This window comes from Passer montanus, unplaced genomic scaffold (genome assembly GCF_014805655.1).
Source record: "Passer montanus isolate IOZ18808 unplaced genomic scaffold, ASM1480565v1 scaffold50, whole genome shotgun sequence".
NCBI lineage: Eukaryota > Metazoa > Chordata > Aves > Passeriformes > Passeridae > Passer > Passer montanus.
The window spans coordinates 2,441,038-2,459,246 of NW_024369930.1; the positions used below are offsets into that span (position 1 = coordinate 2,441,038).

An 18,209-nucleotide genomic window follows, 5' to 3' on the forward strand; every position below is an offset into this window, starting at 1 on the left:
TTCAAGAAACAAGGTGATGACACATTTTATCATGTGTCAATGTGATGGAGATATGGTTTCTTCAAAGTCCAAGGACTACACAGGAATATTTTTCACCCCCTTTTATGAAGTTGCTTAACAATAAAAATTGGTGCTCTTCAACTAGATTCCTAAAGAGATCAGATTTATTTTATACTGGGATTTGATTTATGAATTTGCATGGAGGTGGAAGGGATCATCAGTGGACTCTCTATAAATGTGTTCACTTATCTCTTCCTGCAGCACAGTGGGATAGCAGACTTTGCATGAGCTCTGAAGACTGAAAAGTCTCCCATGTATGCTTGATTTTATCAGAGCTGACTGTCTTCAGTGGAGTCACCGAGGTCCAAATTCCACCTTTGGCATTTGGACATATGAGGAGCACAGCTGAAGGACAGATATATATGTGCTAAGCACAAGATGTCTTACATAGATGAAACTGAAATCCTCTGTCTGGAGCATTGCATTTGGGTCAGTGTTGCAAGATGACACTTTAATTTCTTTAGGATCAGAGACTGGAATCTTCTGCTTAGGATTGGTGGCTGCAGAGATCGCGTGTGTGTTTTGGTTTTTTTTGTTTTGTTTTTTTTTTTTTTTCCTTTGGTTGTTGTTTTGGTCAGAGGTTTTTTTTGTAGTTTTTCTTTTTTATATGTTTGAAAGAGGATCCTTTAACTCAAATGGCTGTTTAAGGAATCAGGGATCTGAGATGAAATTTATCTTCAGTCTAAGAAAGTTTATATTTGTCCTCCTAAAAGACTTCTCTGATGACTTAATTACAAGCTAGATGGAATGAAAATGCCCTGCTTGTCCTTGGTTATTTCTTCATCTTCCCAATGCTGAGCCAGGAATGGAGGATTGGAGGATTCACAGAACAAGGAGGCAAGGTAGCACAGGAAGGCTTGTTAAAAACCAAGCTTGGATCTTGGTTTTTACAGCCCTCAGGTATTAGAGTAAAATATTTACCCATTGGTCTTGTATTGTTTCAAACATCACCACCATCTTTTTTATATTGCAGGATGCTTCAAAAAAGCATAGCAGTGGGTCAGGAGTTGTGTGAGGCAGAGCACCTCAGTGTTGGGCACTGCAGATGGGTATCTGGAGCATGACAAACTGCTCTTGCACTTCTGCTGATGCCCAAAAGTCAGGCATACAGTTAACCTAGGGAAGCCTCTGTTAAGCTTCTTTCAACCTTTGATGTTAGGTTTTCCCTAAGTAATGATTTTTTTTTTAGGCTACCTTAGTCTAGTTCTGGTCTTTTAATTTCTATTTTTTAAAAAAATATATATATTCGGTTCTTTCTATTTATAAACTATTTTTTATACCTTTTGCATTGTATTAAAAAAATATGCTAATATTTTGCAAACACAAAGCCAGTCAATTTCTCATTTGAAGTTAGTGGATGTGATCTTTGTCTAACAAAGCCCGTATCAGTAGAAGGTGTAGAGCACTAGTGCTCAAGATGAGGGGAACGAATCCCCAAGTATGTTTCAAAGGTTTGCATTAGATTGCGACTGTCAAAGCAATTAAGTTTCATTTAATATTAATTTTTAATTGTTTAATAATCAATATTGATTTGGAACTAGTCTCACAAACAGAAATAATTTAAAGGCACTGCTGTTAGGTGTTTACAGAATATAACAAAAAAAGTATGTAGATGTGTACTTTAGGTAAGAGAAAATACAAATTTTTGCAATTTTGTTTAACTGTTCTTTTATGGTCTGTGCCTTGCATAAAAAAAGCAGTTTGAATTTCTAGTGGGGTTTTGGGTGTTTTAGTTGGTTTACCCCTTTTCCTTTTCCTTTTCCTTTTCCTTTTCCTTTTCCTTTTCCTTTTCCTTTTCCTTTTCCTTTTCCTTTTCCTTTTCCTTTTCCTTTTCCTTTTCCTTTTCCTTTTCCTTTTCCTTTTCCTTTTCCTTTTCCTTTTCCTTTTCCTTTTCCTTTTCCTTTTCCTTTTCCTTTTCCTTTTCCTTTTCCTTTTCCTTTTCCTTTTCCTTTTCCTTTTCCTTTTCCTTTTCTTTTGTCTTTCTGGAGTCCATTCATTCCTTTCAAGCTGAAAGAAATAAATTGTCAGAGGTTTTATCACCTTGCCTATGTTTAGTCAACAGTGACATCATTAACCTATTTCAAGCCTGCCTTTCTTAATAACAAGAGAAGTTTTGCCAGTCTTTAGATTCAATATACCCTGAAACAAATACTCCTTTTTTATAGAATTGTTTGGGGATTTAATTTATTTTCAATTTACTATTTCCTATTAAAACTTCAATCACCCTCCACTTGATTGTAATTAAAACTGCCCCTAGGCAATAAATTATGTTCTATGCAAATATGACAGGTATAATTATGGAAAAGTCTACTTGTTCATGTATTGGTCCTTTTCAGTTGGTGTTAAAATAAGTGATGAAGTAATTAGATTTTTTTCCCCTTCAAATATCAGAACAAAAAAGAGCAACAGAATTTATACTTTTTCTTGAGCCTGGCTTCCTATTGCTTCCAAGGCTCCTCATTCCTTGAACTCTGAAATTATCTTCAGACCAAAGATAGGAAGTTCTTGGTTTGTGTCCTCTTGGATTAGTACAGGGAAAATGTTTCTGTGCAGTGATGGGCTTAAAAGAGCAGTGTGAAGAAGAGTGAGTATCTAAGTTCAGTCCTGGAGTTTGGCAGGTCCAATGAGGATGGGACAGTGGTGTTCCCCTCTAGATTCTTCCATTAATGTTTTCATTACATCCAGCTCTGACAGTTCTAAGGAAAAAAAAAATATATCTCTCTTAACATTCAGTTAACAAAGCTGAAATTGATCGGTGGCTGTGTGATCAAAGGTATTCTTTTATTTTTGTGGTGCAACATGTTGTATATGTCAGCAGGTTGCACTTTGTTGTGAAGGGGATATTTTCCCTGCCAAGAAGCTAGCAGGGAGTGCTTGCCAAAACTGAAAAGGTCACAAAGATCCTTTAGGTCTTGCCCTCCTGTGCAGAAACCCCTTACATAATCCTTCAGCTTCAATTGCTGCTTGCACACTGGCAGTGGCTGTATTCCTGCTCCTTGGCTCATTACGCCGTCTCCAAGTTGGTTTGTGTTACAGCAGCAGTGACTCACTGATGCTCAGTCCACTGGAAAGCACTAAGCAGACAGGCTCTGCTGCTAAATTCAGCGGCTATTCCCCGAGTGCCTTCCCTGAGTCAGAGCAGTGAGCAGTGATTTTGTTTTTGCTGGATGTGTTTGGGCGGATGGTGCGGGAGTGGGCGGTGGTAACGCTCTCATTGCTGAGCAGGCAGTGAGCAATCTCCCTTGATGTTTGTTGTGCCATTTCCCCCCCCACCCCCCTTTATATTTTTTTTTATTGTAAAGGTTTACATGTATTCTGGAGTTGTCAGGATGTATTTATGTTTTAGCAGGTCCTTAAAAAAGTTAATGTGAATGAACAGAAGATGCTAGAGGAGCATGTTTACCTGCTCCCAAGGTGATAAAAGCAGATTGAGTTGAAATCCTAGGGGTGAGTATTTTCAGGTCAATTTCAAATAGAATCAGCCTTTAGCAACATAGAATATACTGACGTGTGTAAACCATGTGGTCCCACCAGGCATTTTCTCAACGTTTCCAATCCCTCTTCTCTTCCACAGCATTGATGACATGCCAGACTTCCCACTGGGTCAACAGAGCTGTCCTTCCCTTCTGGCCCCTCAATTATCCTTCCTCCCCCTTCTTCTCTCCCCAAAGCCTGCATGCATCTTAAAGGTATTCCTTTCATAACCAGTCGAGGACAATGGAAGTCAAAGAACTAGAGCATGGCATTTTGCAATTCTAGGGATAATATTTCATCTCATGACACATTTCATGGGCTTCTATTCTATGTAAAAAGATGGCATCATATCCAAATATAATGTAACATTAGGTAAAAATATTTGCATATAATGAAAGTAAAATAAATTCAATTTTAAGGTTATAATCAGAAAGAGTTTTCATTAAGAATTTATTGCTATTTTTTTTTCCCACAGTAGAAATCCAGATTGTGTAATTTTACCCTCAGTTATTATTTTCTGTATCTTCTTTTTCTGTATATTTTCCCTGTACGCTGTATATTACAAGCTCAAATCTTCATTTTCAAAATGCATCTTATTTTTAGGCTTTCATTTTCTAAAGCCAGTGCCTGCTACAGCCAGTCTTTTAATCTGCTAAGAATATAGTAAAGAGGTGATTACAGAGGATGAAAATGAGGAAAAAATTAATATTATGAGGTACAAACTGTGGTGTAGCATAACTATAACCATGTATGTGGGAGAATGGAGCATAGGTGCTACTACAAGGTGCTTTAGCTTTTTAATTTTGTGGTTTTAACCTTTTAATGAAGCACATTTTTCTTTTAACTGTTGTTATGCAATTCTAATATTTTATAAAAGAGCTTCCTGTATTTGCAATGGATTCACTTAAGATACATATTTGCATAAGTAATTATTGCTGTATTGTAGGCAAAGTTTATGGCTGCAGCCTGTGTTCCTGATTTTGTTCTGAATAAAGTAAGGACTGTGTTAAGCATGTAATAGTACTAATGATTTTTTTTCTTTGAATCCAAGTTTAAGTATGACTTGGAATTGGAAAAAAAAAGTTGTAATAGTGAATATAATAAGTGTAATGGAAGCACAAAATACAATTATGTTCATGTGGTGTGAGGAAACAGTCCATTGTCTGTTTACTCAGTCCGTCAGTGGTTTATTCTAGACTTTGAGCTTCTATTAGTTTCTAATAGAAATCTTCTGAAAATCTAACTGAAATCTTCTGTTAAGTGAGCACTATTTCTAAACACGTATGTCTGCAAACAGTTTGAGTATTTCCTGCTTGAGATTACTTTATGCTTATTCACCTTTTTTACCTACTGTTAAGAAATCTACTTTAAGCTTCTGCAAAATCACTTCATGTAGGAGACCCCTTCGATCTTAGTGTTTAGGGTTTGGTATTTTTCAACTTGGTGATCATGAAAGCAGGTGGAGATGTTTTATATCTAAATGTTGGTCCTATTCTGAATTGCCTTCCCTATTAGTGTAAAATTTCATTCTCAGGATAAGGGAGGAGTATGGTGTGATGTATGTTCTTGATGCAATCAGGCTTTCTAAGGTGATATCAAAGGAGTTTATATGGAGTGGAACAATCTTGTCAGATTATCTGAATATAAACTGAAAAAGTGCTTCAGAATTTTTATATATATCACAGAATCATCTGAGTTGGAAGGGACCAATGAAGATCATAGAGTCCAGCTCCAAGCTCTGCACAGGACTATTCCCAAGAGTCACACCATGGGCCTTAGAGTATTCAAATGCTTCTTGTACTCTACCAGGATTGGTGCTGTGACACACTCACATTCTTTGGAGTACATTTGAGCTTTGGAGGCTTACAAAAGTTGCTATAAAACAGCTCATCAATTATGTGTTCCTCTTAGCTTCATCACAAGACAGTACTGTGCTTGTTTCTTCCTGGTTGGTGGTTTATTTTTGGTCTCAGTGTTTAGTAATACTGTGCATTGTTTCATTAATTACCAGTAAAATTCTTGATTATGCTGTTTAATTGAAATACTTCTGTTAAGAATCCTCGTTGTGGTCTCAGCTGTAACTACATCTGCATCAACTATTGGCCATGGATTAGGTTTTCCAGGAAGGACAGAAAGGGAGCAGAGAAGTGGGAACAAGATGTGCTTTTGCAGCATGCTTGACTACATGCTCTGATTTATTATTTAGCTCTGAGCTGTGTTCAGTTCAGCAGGGGAGCTCTTCTTCCTGTGGTTCCTTTGAGATCTCTGTGTGTCAAGCTACTCCTGTGCAGTGCTGTGTTGGACATTTTCCTACATATATGCTGCTACTGCTTCAACAATGTATTTGTTTCTAGGCATTGAGGCAGTGGCCTCAATGCCTAGAAAAGACTGTTCTACGTTTTTATTCTATGCTCTCTGATATCTAGTATGTTCACACAAACATTAAGCTGCTGATGTTTTCTTTACTGACAACTATTGGCCAGCTTGAAAGCTACAAAATTTCATTCTATTGCATAGAATTAGATTAGTGATAGTAAATAACTGTATAATTAGAAGAAACTCTTTTACCATGTCAGGGTAAACTCCTGTCCTTTCAAATTGCCTCTAGTCTCAGGAAAGTTTTCTGGTACATTTTTGATATATTTCAGTAAGGGGCAGGCAAGAGAAGGTAAGAGATGTTAATGGAAGCAAGTTTTCATTTATTTCCTATAAGCAGAGTGTTTGCATGGAGCAATGATATATATCACTCTATACTAGAGGGATTTCTGCATCTGTGCAAGTCTCCTATATTATAAATTTTAAAAAAATGATATTAATCTCTCTAACTTTGCACGGCACCTAATGCAAGGGAAAATGCTAGTAAAATCAATATACATAGAAATGCAAAGATTAAGTAGTATTGAAATTAAACTTTTTTGATCTGCACTGAGAATCATTACAACATCTACATAAAAGTCCGACTGATATTTTCGTAACCTATTTTTTATCTACAGTTGTAATGGCCACAATAAAAATGGAGCACTACAATAAAACACATTGGAAAACTTTTGTGATCAGGAAATAAATTCCATTGGCAAGGGCTTGGCAACTGCTTAGAAACTGTCTCTAGCTGCTTTCTCAGCCCCATGGGCAGTTTTGCCTGGAAGCATTTCACAGCAGCCCACAGCATATTAAAGGCAGGGGACTCAGATAACCTGACAGAGAGGAAGATTACAGATACTTTTCAATTTCTCACATTTTTCAAAATGGATCCTGATATGCCACTTGTGTCAGTACTTGTGCTCCTGCTGAACCATTGCTATGTCGTGCAGTCCAAGTGTGATATATCTATTGCCTCTGCAATACATTTTAGAGCAGCTCTGCAAGTATAAATCCCTGACACAGGACATGCCAGTAACAGGTTCATTTTTACAGCACTGCCCGTAAGCCATCTTTGAGCTCACTATGGTTTTACTATCTCTAAAATGCTAAATACAAAATTATTAAAAAGCATGTGGCATGATTCATTTTGCTTACATTAAGCTTCAAAAGAGAAAGTTGTGTAGTTTAAGATAGGAGTCTAAGCTAGGCTTCCTCTGTGCCTGTTGGAAAATAGGCTCTGCCACAATGGAATGGAGGATTCATTTCACTTCAGTCCCTTTGGTGCTATTTCCTCTTTTGCAGCAAAGGAAAATGTATGATCCTTTTAAATTTCTTCACAGCTTGGCTCCTTTTTGCTCATCTACCTTGTGAAATTTTTTTTGTAATACCAGCTGTGATCTGCAACGCTTTTGCACCTCTTGCAGACCCTTACTCCCTGTGAAAAGTACAAGCTCATATGTTCAAGTATAAATACAAATTATTTCATTTCATGTATTTGATGGATTATCCAAATTGTCAACTAACTAAAGCATTAGTTTGTTTTTTTTTTTGCATCTTGATCAGTAGTGGACATTATTTGCATCTGTATGCAGATGTATACATCTGCTCGGTAGGTTTTCCAGAATTATGTTTTCCCCCATTAATTGAGAATGAAAGCTATGAAGTCCTGCCCATCAGAGATCAATTCTGTCAGTGGCAGAACCAAATTAAGCATTGTCTTTTGTCCTCCCCTACTGAGTAATAAAGGTGGTGCCAATTACAACAAATTTTTTATCTGTTACTGGCTAAACTTGAATGGGCTTCTTATGTGTAGGTCTGGCTTAAGGCACTTCTATGACAACACCTTTGAACTTCTTGGGAGGTTTTTTGCTATGTATTTACGTGACATGAACCATTTGAGGCCAATTTGGAAGATTGAAAAAGGTAGCTCAGATATCTTCTTTGTAAGGTGCCAAAATCATATAATATGTCATGGAGTGGTTTGGGTTGGAAGAGACCTTAAAGATCATCTAGTTCAAAACCTCCTGCCACAGGGAGGGACACATTGCATTAGATCAAGTAATAAGGATTTTATTTGGCAATTCCCTATGCATTTTTTAAAGAGATTTTTGTGAAAGAGAGTTCACCTGCAGAAGCTATGAAGAAGAGCCAAAAGCCTTTTACCAAGATGAAACAGTCATATATGCAAGAAGAAACAGAGTGGGATTCTTAAAGCACTGAAGACAATTTGCCCTCAAGTGTCCTCCTTTTAATATGGAGGATGGCATCCAAACTCTTCTTATACTTGTGTATATCATCAGATGTTAATCTTCAGAATCAAAAATCTTGGAGATCTGATCCAAGCTACTTTGCAGGAAGAAGTTATGGTCACAAAACAAGGAGAGCTTATTCTCATTTCAGAAATAATAATGGTTTGCTGCAATTTGCAACTGCATGATAGTTAAGTGCATGGAGCCATTGTAATCCACTGGTACTCCCTGTGGCATGTGCTACTGTTTGAGAGGCAGGGTTACCTCCTGATGAGGATTTTGGTTTTCAGTCCCTTCTGAAGCATGCATTCCACAACATGGATGGTGCAGGAAAGTATCTTGCACAGATGTTCTGGTTTGAAAAGGTAGCAAACACACACAGAAACACAAACATGGAGTGTTCAGCAGGGATTCAGCTGTTTGAATTGGAATGGATGAAAACATCCATGGGGCAATCCCATTAACAACTGCTTTGTATTGAACAAAACAATACCAAAAAAAAGGGAAAAAAAGGAAAATTTTGTCTGGATCTGCTTGCTTTATAGAAACTTAGCTAACAGCAAATTAGTCTCTTTAAATGAACAATCTAGCTATGGCAGGGATGCAGGACATCAGAGAAGGCTGCACAGCCATACACTAATTGATGTGCACGTCAGACCCTGGGGACTTGCTCTTGTGGCCGTGTTATGACAGCTGAAACATCTATCCATGCTTATTGTTGGTGTCCTCAAAGGAAGGTGATGTTTTAGTGAGAAAGAAAAAAACCCCAAAAAAGTGTGTAAAGGACAGGCTTAGTAAGTAGCAAATGAGTTGTAAATTAGTTGACATTTTGATGTTTTTGCCCTTCTCCCTCCCAGCTAGCCAGGCTGCCCCTGCTATCTCCCTGTGCTGGCCTGCGAGCTGGATATTCTGTGCTGTGGGAACCTGTAGGCTGTAGGTTGGTCAGATTCCCTCAAATTAGCCTAAGGGACATCATGCCAATCTTGATAGGTAGTAGGCATCATTAAATTTGTAAATGTAACATCCTTGTTTGTAGGGAGGGGAGGTAGGATTGATCTCCAGGTTCAAAACCAGAGCACAGCAAGTATTTCTAGCCCTTATTTCCCCTCATAATTATTCTCTACGCATTTCTTCCTTTTTCTCCTCTGTTTTGGAGGGGGCTTTTGGTTGTTTGTTTCTACTCTGCTGGCTCTGGCAACACTCAAATGGATATTATCTAGCCTGAGGACTATATTTCTGTCCTACACCATTTGTATTTTTCAGATTGCTCAAAATAACATTGCACAGTGGATATAGGGAAAATGAGCTAATATTGTCATTTGGATGTTTCTCTTAGGTAATAGAGAGGAGAAATGGCATGTTCCCTAAATGTGCACAGCAATTATATTTATATTTTTTTGTGTGTAGTACGAGCTTATAAAATGAGTTATTGTTGAAAAGAACAATACTTTTCACTCCTCTAAATTATTCTTTGGTTTCTGAAAGCCCCTAATACTAATTAATAAAAAAAAGTCAAACTTATTATCACTGAAGCAATTTGTGTTAACTTTTGTCAATCTTATATAAAAGTAAAAACCTTGAATGTTGTTTAATTTAAACAAAGATCTGGGTTCTGGGAATAAAACGGACCTTTACAACAACAGTAGAGACCTTCAGGTAATTTGTTTACTCTGTTTAGGGAAGTCAAGGAGAGCAGCATTATCATTAAAAGGATGAAGTGCATTCAGACAACTGAAACAATAATTAGTAAGATGCTAATTAAATAAATTACAGAAAAGTATCATGCTGTAGTCTTTTGTTCTACAGAAGAATTAAACTTTTAGTCTTTTTCTTTTTAATAAAAGTCCCATAAGAAATTAATTTTATTAGCATAGGAGTCAAGCAAATAGAAAATCCTGTGGCAGAACACCTGACTCTTACACAACAGTCATTTTATATTTCAATCTCAAATTAAATTTTATTAAAATTTATCTCAAGACAAAGAAAGGTAGAAAAAATAAGCAGAAGAGAAGCAAGAAACATGGACTGAAAGCAAAGAGGAAACTACAAAAGAAGGTAGACAGCAGCGGTGTTTTTGGGTAGAAAAACTAAATAGCAAAGTGCAAGGAGAGCAAGACGAGACTTGAAATAGGAAAGATCAATCCCAAAAGATAAAAGAAAAAGAAGAAAACACACATAAATTGATTATTTTGTCCATGTTCATAATTGTCTTGATCCTCATGTTCTGTCTTTTATAACTGATAAATAAATGATTCTTTATTAACTTTTGATTGCAGGCTTGAAGATATTATGATTAGGTTTGAACCTTGAACTTGGAAAGGAAGCAGACTTGGGGCTGTGTACATAAACCTTAGTGTACATAAACCTTAGTGAGATGGGCTTGAGATGGGTGAGAACAAAAAGTAAAGTAATAAAGCATAAAGTAATTTTTGTGTGGCATAGGGAAGGGTTGGTGGTGGTTTGTCTGCGAATTAGCAACCAGGAGGTTTCTTAAGACTGCACATCAGAGAATGCAGAGCAGCAAACAGTTGAAAATCCAGAATTGCCAAATGGTGCCTGAATAAACTATGCTTTGCACACTAGAAAGACAGGGTGCCCCATGACATGCTGGTTGACTTGACTGATGTAGTCTTCATGGAGGAAGATAGATGATGGATCAGGGAATTGCATGGTTTCTGTTGGTGTAGAGTAGATACTGTCTGTATTGGTGTTTCTCAGTTAGAAACTGAGGAATAAACTCAGTTTTATACCCTACAGGTTAAGTATTTTTATTTAGTTCACGATAATTTGATAAGACTAAACACTAAATCTAACTGACTATATTCTGAATACAGACCAAAATCTTAATCTATCATGCAGAATAAAGGGCATAGCAATACTTAGTTGATTGAATTGTAAATCTCATTAACAGTGAGTGAGCCTTTAGCATGTTACTTAGTTTTTGATCCTTTTAACAACAGACATCAAACACCCAGCAAGCTCTTTCTTTCAGTAAACATATTTTGAAGAGGAAGGATATGTTGAAGAGGTAAGATTGGTAAGAACTGGAAGTCTTATTTGTCATCTGTTAGGCAGGACTTTGGTAGAGTCTTCTCTATGGCAGCTTAGATGAAGGCAGTGGTACCAGAGACCAAAATAGTGCTTTAAATCCTTTCTTAGCTTTTCTGGATATTGTGATTTACTAAAAGCTAGTAACTCATTCAAACCTGAGAAAGTCACTACTAGAAAAAGCAATGAAATATTAAACATCATAGTTTCTTATTGATTTTTGAAGTGAGGACTGATGCTGTAAGACTTCAGTTCCTAAAGTAAATGTTACTGTGATTTGATATTTCATAAGAGCAGGCATATTGGTCCCTCAAGGGAGAATGTATTTTAGGGAAACATAATTACTCTAGCTCATATCTTGCATTCACTTTTTTTTTTCTTTTGTTTCTGAATTCAGGGTAACAAAAGGTCCTGCTCAGTTCAGAGCTGAAGTTAAAAATCTCTCAGAAAATTTAAAATACAGAAACACAGAGAATGTACTGTTGTGTCTTCCTGGAATTTGTATTGCACATTTCTGTTAATAATGATGATCCTGATAAATATTAATCTCCTTTAGACTTCACCTTTCATCCACACTTCCCACTGCTGATCATAAGAATAATGCAGTGGGTCTGGAGCAATAGAGGTTCCTACAGCATTATGAGAAAATAGACTTGGACATTTAGCTGTATCTTAAAAAAGTGAGTAGAGTAGAACTGAATAAATAAGTGAAATACATGTACAGAGCCGGAGTCACAGAAGAGCATTAAACTTCAGTCCTGAGCAAATGTTATTAAATGCTGTGTCTTTATGTGAGTCAGCCCTGATGAGATATTCCCTTTGCTGTCTGTGACTTGTCACTTTGTGCCATTGAGAGTCTTTGTCCTTTAATCAGTTAAACAGACTGAAGTGTTGCCTTTGGAAGATAATTACAGGTTCTCAACAAAAATGGCAGAGTTAAACCCTGCTAGATGGTACTTGTCTCACTGGAGAGAGCACAAAAAACACAGAGAGGCCGTGGTATTCTCTGCACAAGGGCCCCTTCCTGGGATAATGACAGAGCTCTGTGGAGGAATGATGGACCTGGTTAGGAACCTGGTACGATCTGTAGTTTTAGCTTATGTGACTGGCTGTGTGAGCCTTTCCAGGGAGCTGCAGGATTGAAATGGAAATGCTGAAAGACAGGCAGCCTGTACCAGCTCCTCACTTTGAGGGCATCTTTGCATTCCAAAAAACTCTGATGAAGAGGGATTTGTTGGCTTGGAGATATTCTGGGAAGCATCCAAAAGTATTACATTCCCTACTACTCTTTCAGAAAGCTGCTCTGAGAGATACAAGTCTCTTGCTGGAGGTCCTTTGTAAATTCTCATGTTTAATTAACGTGGTAAGGTTTACTTTGCTGCTTAATTGGTCTTGCCATTGAGAGCTGTCTGCTTGGTGGCTAGGACAGTGTGTAGTGCTTGTGTCTTGAGTGTATGACTTTGTTAAAGCCTGATCTGTTATTGTTAGTGTGATCACACTGCAGGGATGTGGTTACTGAGCCAAATCTGATGAATATCAGGATAAGTTCAAATGAAATTAGTGGAACTTTCTGGACTTGACCCATAAATTGCAAGGGATATTAAAGCCTGTGTGCAGGACTTATTACTTTCAAAGTTGTCTGAAACTCTTTCTGTATTTATTATTATTGCATTAGGAATTGGACCCTCAAAAGAAAAAAACTGCAAATACTATGTTTTTTCAATTTTTTCTTCTTTTTAAATTTTTTTTTCATTTTTTTGTTTTCAGCATTTCTTACAATTTTCTGAGTAGAAGATACAGAATAGTGTTGAAAATCTGTTGTTGCCACAAATGCAGAGACGTAGAAAAATTGTCAGGTTGTAAGTGCACAGCTTTCATTCTGTAAAATTCTCTTTAGGATTGAGCATTTGTCTACAGATTATTATATATCAATAATTTACTAACTCTGTTTGCTTTCAGAATGCACACATGAATTTAATATGAAAGATGCATCAGTACAGAAATTACGAGTACACAAGTAGAGACGTTGAGAACCAATGATTAACATTTTTTTTTTTCAAAGAATCTGTTACAATGCAGGAAGGACAAGGGAAAAAAATCCAAAGAACCCAAAACAACAACAGCAACAAAACCAAACCAAACAAAACCAAACCAAACAAAAAATAAACAAAACCACCCCCCCCCAAAAAAAAAAAAAAAAAAAAACCAAAAAGAACAACCCAACACCAGAGAAATTACATCAAAAGAATCAGTGCCTGGATGAGTTGGTTGCACATTTCTGGTATGAATGCTGTCAAAGGACTTCTCAGTTCTGGAGAGACAGATGAGAAATTCCCTTTTTTGAGAGTACATGAGATGGCAACAAAATCAGAAGCAATCTTACTAGTTCGACAAGTTGTCAATTTTCACGGACTCTCTCTTTGGGCAGGGAGAATTGATGGGTTTTCTGTATGGAAGACAGATGTTCTATTTACAGTCTATACACAAGATAATAAAAGTTCCCTGTCTTGCCAACCTGCATTTGAGCAAATCCAGAGAGATAATAATGTGTTGCTGCTGGTTCTTTTGTATCAGAAGTGGGAAGACACAAGAAAGGGGAATCTAATAACAGTTGCAAAGGCCTTTGTGCTGTGTATCTGTGTTTGTGATCCAGAAACTTTGGCTTCTCATATTTATTTTGTGATCTTACCTATCTTGCTAATGCTTATTTTGAAGTAAGTGTGATAAAAATATTCATTATGGACAACTATATGGGAGTATGTGGGAGGAGAAGAAGACTGGGCAGTAAGAACAATCTCTACCCTGATCTTCCCATGAATTATTTAGCAAGGTTTTTCAACTGACAAGATGTCAGGTCAACCGAAATAACAAAAGTGCATATGACAAGAGAAGGGGAGAGAACAGGCAGCATTTAGAGCCAGACAGGGCTAATTGGTTTGAAATGGCAATGGAATATTTGTATTCAGTAAAGAATCACTGCCACTGAAGATCAATACCTAATGCTACCTCAACTTGACACTTGAATCTAATTACATTAGAATATTTTTGGTTGAATTCATATGTGATTCTCAAGTGTTAGGATCTATTACTGTAGATCTATTATAACAGTATATAATAATAGGATCTATTACAGTAGATTACTTCTGGTTGGAGCCAAAACAACAGGGAATAATGATCCTGTCTCTCATCTGGATGCACACTGCACCTCCCAAGGGCAGCTGTTTTGCAAGATGCACATCTGAGGTGTTCCAAACTTTGGTGTAAAGATGTGATTGTATGCAGTAATTGTTGTTTGGGGCTGAAATCTCAATATTAAATGAGTTCTTAAATTAGCAAAAAGTTTAAGATTCCTTAATTTGGTACTAGCTTAAGCTTCTTGTCAAAAGAGATGAATAGACACTAAAGTGCTGCTCCAAACAATGTGGAAAAGAAACTTTCAGAGCTGAAGAATAAAATTAAGAGGAAATCACTGGACATACCACAGGTCATCTGATGTTAATTCAGGCCTTTGCATCTCTTGTCTCTTTTGTAGCTTCTGTAGACTCTAGACTGCCACATCAGCTCAAGGACACAGGAGGTGAATTGAAAAGATGATTGAAAAGTTGCAGACAAAATGCTCTGCTACTGTAACTCCTATGAGGCTGAAGGAATCAACCAAAAGGAAAAATAGAAGACAAATCTGTAGAGTTTATTTCATCACAGTAGAAGAATGAAAAAAAAGAAAGGAGAAAAAGGTCTCCAACACCATATTATCAAAGACTTTCACAATATATTAGCACATGGCACACTTTTGGGGATATTCTTTGGTAAATTTCTCAACAGTACTTAAATCTTGTCTGTCAAAAGCAGTTTGAGAAGCTTGTCAACTGGCTACGTGACTTCAGACTCTAGGGAAAAAAGGTAATGCAGAGTTTCTGCAAACCTTATTCTGTCTTGAAAAAAAAATGTATATAGTAAAATCACACTAAAAAGCCAGTCTTTTGCCATATTGATTAAGCCAATCTTCTTTTAGAATTGGAAAAAAAAATCTTCCATACATAGATTTAGATCAAATATGCACTCTAAAATCTCTGTTGCTGAGTAAAATTGGGTTGTCTCATATGCAAAGTATTCGGTGGCAGAGATTAGATCCTGTGACCTTTCCATAGGCATGAGTTTAATAGTCAAAATAAATTCTTTCTCTTTGATTAACTTAGAAATTCTGACTGATCATTTAGGAGTTTAGGAAGAAATAATTTAGCAGTCATCAGTACTTCTTAATTAATTCTGAATCAGTGTCTGTTGATTTATATTACAAAAAAAATATTTTTCCTCACTATCTGCTTTGACACATTAATTATGTGTTGGCTTCTTCTGGGTTTTTTGTTGGTGTATTTTGCTCTTTTTTGAAAGCTATTGATTCATGGATCATGACCACAGTAGCATTTAAGGTGAGCAAACAAATCTTGTCTTTTAGCATCACCTTCCATCTGTGTTTTGCTATATAATTTTTTTCTTTATCCCAGGCACTCTCTTAAACCAGTTCTCTGGAAATCACTCTCAGATTTCACTCACCAAGTTAGCTACTTTACTTCACACAAATCCTTGCTCACAGCAGATTAGTGAAACTTGTGAATCCTGAACTCTCCTTAGGGCTCTGTAGGGAAATGTGTTACTTTAGGTAGAATGTCTTCTGCCTAATTACTGCCAAATATAATTGGCACTTACCTTGCTCTGCTTGTCCTTATTTATTTTTTCTCTCTCCCCCTTAACCTGCCTCCTCATTATATTTCTGTTTCCCAGTATAGAAAATCCTGCCTTTCTCTTTTATGCTGCTTATCCTAGCCTGAGTCCTCACAATCAGAGGGAATCTCCAGAGGTTTCCCTCCATCTGCCTCCATCAACGGTTCCAAATCTTCCGTCTGGCTTATCTTCTTATCTTTTCTCTTTTTTTCCTAGACTTCTATTCCCTTATTTCTTCTCCTAGAGATTTCCATCCTCTGTTCACACAGTCTGAATCAGTACTCCCATGGCACTGTTGTCCCTTCAGTCCCACTTTTTTCTCTGTCTCTTTGCCACTCTCAGGTGGCAGCTCAAGAGAAAGAATGCTACGTATTTCTGTGAATGCTGCTTTGAAATATAGACTTCATTGGCTCCTTTCCCTGGGGGTGAATAATTCATAGATTAAATACTTCTGCCATATGCCAGCATATCTATGTTGCAGTGACTATCAAATCACAGATATGTTAGTAGGAAGGGACCTCTGGAAGTCATCTAGTCCAGGCTCCAGCTCAAAGTAGGAGTGTTGCCAGTATTACAAACAGAGCAGCCATGTCTCAAAAACCTCCAAGGATGGATTTCCAGTGAGTGGCTAGATCTTTGAGTGGCTAAATTCAGAGCTGTACTACTCTCTTAATGACCTGCCTCCCTCTAATATTTATCTTGAATTTACCGAGCTGCAGTTTGTATTCATCAGCCCTTGTTGAATTGTCTGCCTATAGCAAATCTTGTAGGATTTGACTAGGCCACTCAGCCTGTCTTTTGCTGCACTGAAACACCTCGCTTTCTTCTTCTAGGTCATGTGCTCTGGGCCTGTGACCATCCTGGAAGCCCTCTTTTGAACACTTTTTAATTACAAATTACATTCCTATTGGACTGGGAAGTGTGTGCGTGGACACAGTATTTCAAATGCTGCCTCACCTTTGTTGAGCAGAGGAAAATAAAAGCTTCCTTACATCTACTATCCACATTGTTCCTGGTGCAGTTGACAGCCAGGCTGCTTTCCATGCAATGAGAGACAAGTGCTGGTGAATTTTTGGTGTGTCCTCTGCCCCAAGTTCTTTCCTTCAGGGTGCTCATAGGCAGTAGCTTCCCACCTGGTGCTGCTGCATGGCATCATCCCATTTCAGGTGCAAACCTTTGACCTTCTCCTTGCTGTTCCAGAGGAAGTTTCTTTTTGATTCAGTCCTCAAATTTCTTTGGTTTGAGGCTCTGTCATTCAGCATGTCAGCCATTTTGCCAAATTTTATATCGCCTTTGGATTTGCTGAGGATATACTCTGTCTCATCATCCAGTCTGTCAGTGAAGGTATTGAACAACATTGGGCTCACTATTAACCAATTGTGTGCTCTGCTTGTTACCAGCCATCAGTTGCACGGCGAGCATTAATTCTTGCCTTTCAGCATGGCAGCCCTTCTCGTTGCTGCCCAGCAATACAATACAACTGTGCTTCTTTTTCTTCACACTAATTTTTTGTTTTTAGGAATGAAAAAGTGCAAAATCCCCATGGAGAAGGGAAGTGCAGAGAAGTTTTGAAGCAAAGCTATGACAGACAGAAAGCAGAGTCCCAAATCTTGTTTTTCAACCTATAGTAAGAAGAGCAAAGAGTGGACAATTCTTTTTTTCCCCCAAGGAGCTTGTAACGGCTAAGTTTTGTTGTTTTGTTGGGTTTTTTTATTGATCTAGAGACATTTTTCAAGGTAATATAGGCTTCATTTCCACAGCAGATCAAGCTGTTATTAGCCCAAAGCACTAAAATATTACTCAGTATCAATTGGGTTTTTTTGACAGAATAATGAAGTAAATAAAACCCTCAAAGAGGCATGCCTTAGGTTTAAATAGATATGTTGGAATTCACAGAGAACTCAATATGAATTATTTGGCCTTCTTCATTTATTATCACTAATTTATAGTTTTTTGGTTGTATCACTCAGTCAAGTAACAACCTTTGTAAGACAATGCCTCTGTTATCTTTCCCTGTCCCTGGAAAAGCAGACTAGACTAGTATTAATTTTTCTTATGCCTGCATCCAAATGATTTTCCACTTTTGGTTTTCTTAAGCTTTAGGTTCCGAAACCTCTCTCTTGTGCACTCATCAAGAATGTAATTTTCTTGTTCAAAGTCCACCTTTTTTTTCTTGCAATTAATGTAACTTTCAGTCCTTGACTTTTTTCCTAGGATGCATGTGTTGGGGATTGTTTAATGCCTTTTAAGTCCTTTTATGAAGCTGACACATTAATTTTGCCACATTCCTCAGGT

At 37.3% G+C, this 18,209-nt stretch overlaps 1 protein-coding gene and 1 long non-coding RNA gene across 4 annotated transcripts in view; both read left to right on the forward strand.

The window, feature by feature from the left end:
• The window catches only part of CACNA2D1 (calcium voltage-gated channel auxiliary subunit alpha2delta 1), a 368,301-nt gene that overhangs the window by 77,300 nt on the left and 272,792 nt on the right, over positions 1-18,209 (forward strand). The gene's annotated exons all lie outside the window — the stretch shown is intronic.
• Positions 3,071-18,209, forward strand: part of LOC120509308 — a 29,640-nt gene continuing 14,501 nt past the window's right edge. The window contains exons 1-3 of one of the 2 annotated variants that reach the window (XR_005629229.1): positions 3,071-3,201; positions 3,410-3,507; positions 3,635-4,517. This is a non-coding gene — a long non-coding RNA (uncharacterized LOC120509308). Of the gene's footprint in view, positions 3,202-3,409; positions 3,508-3,634; positions 4,518-18,209 lie in introns of those variants that run through there. The other variant, XR_005629230.1, reaches the window with a different exon arrangement.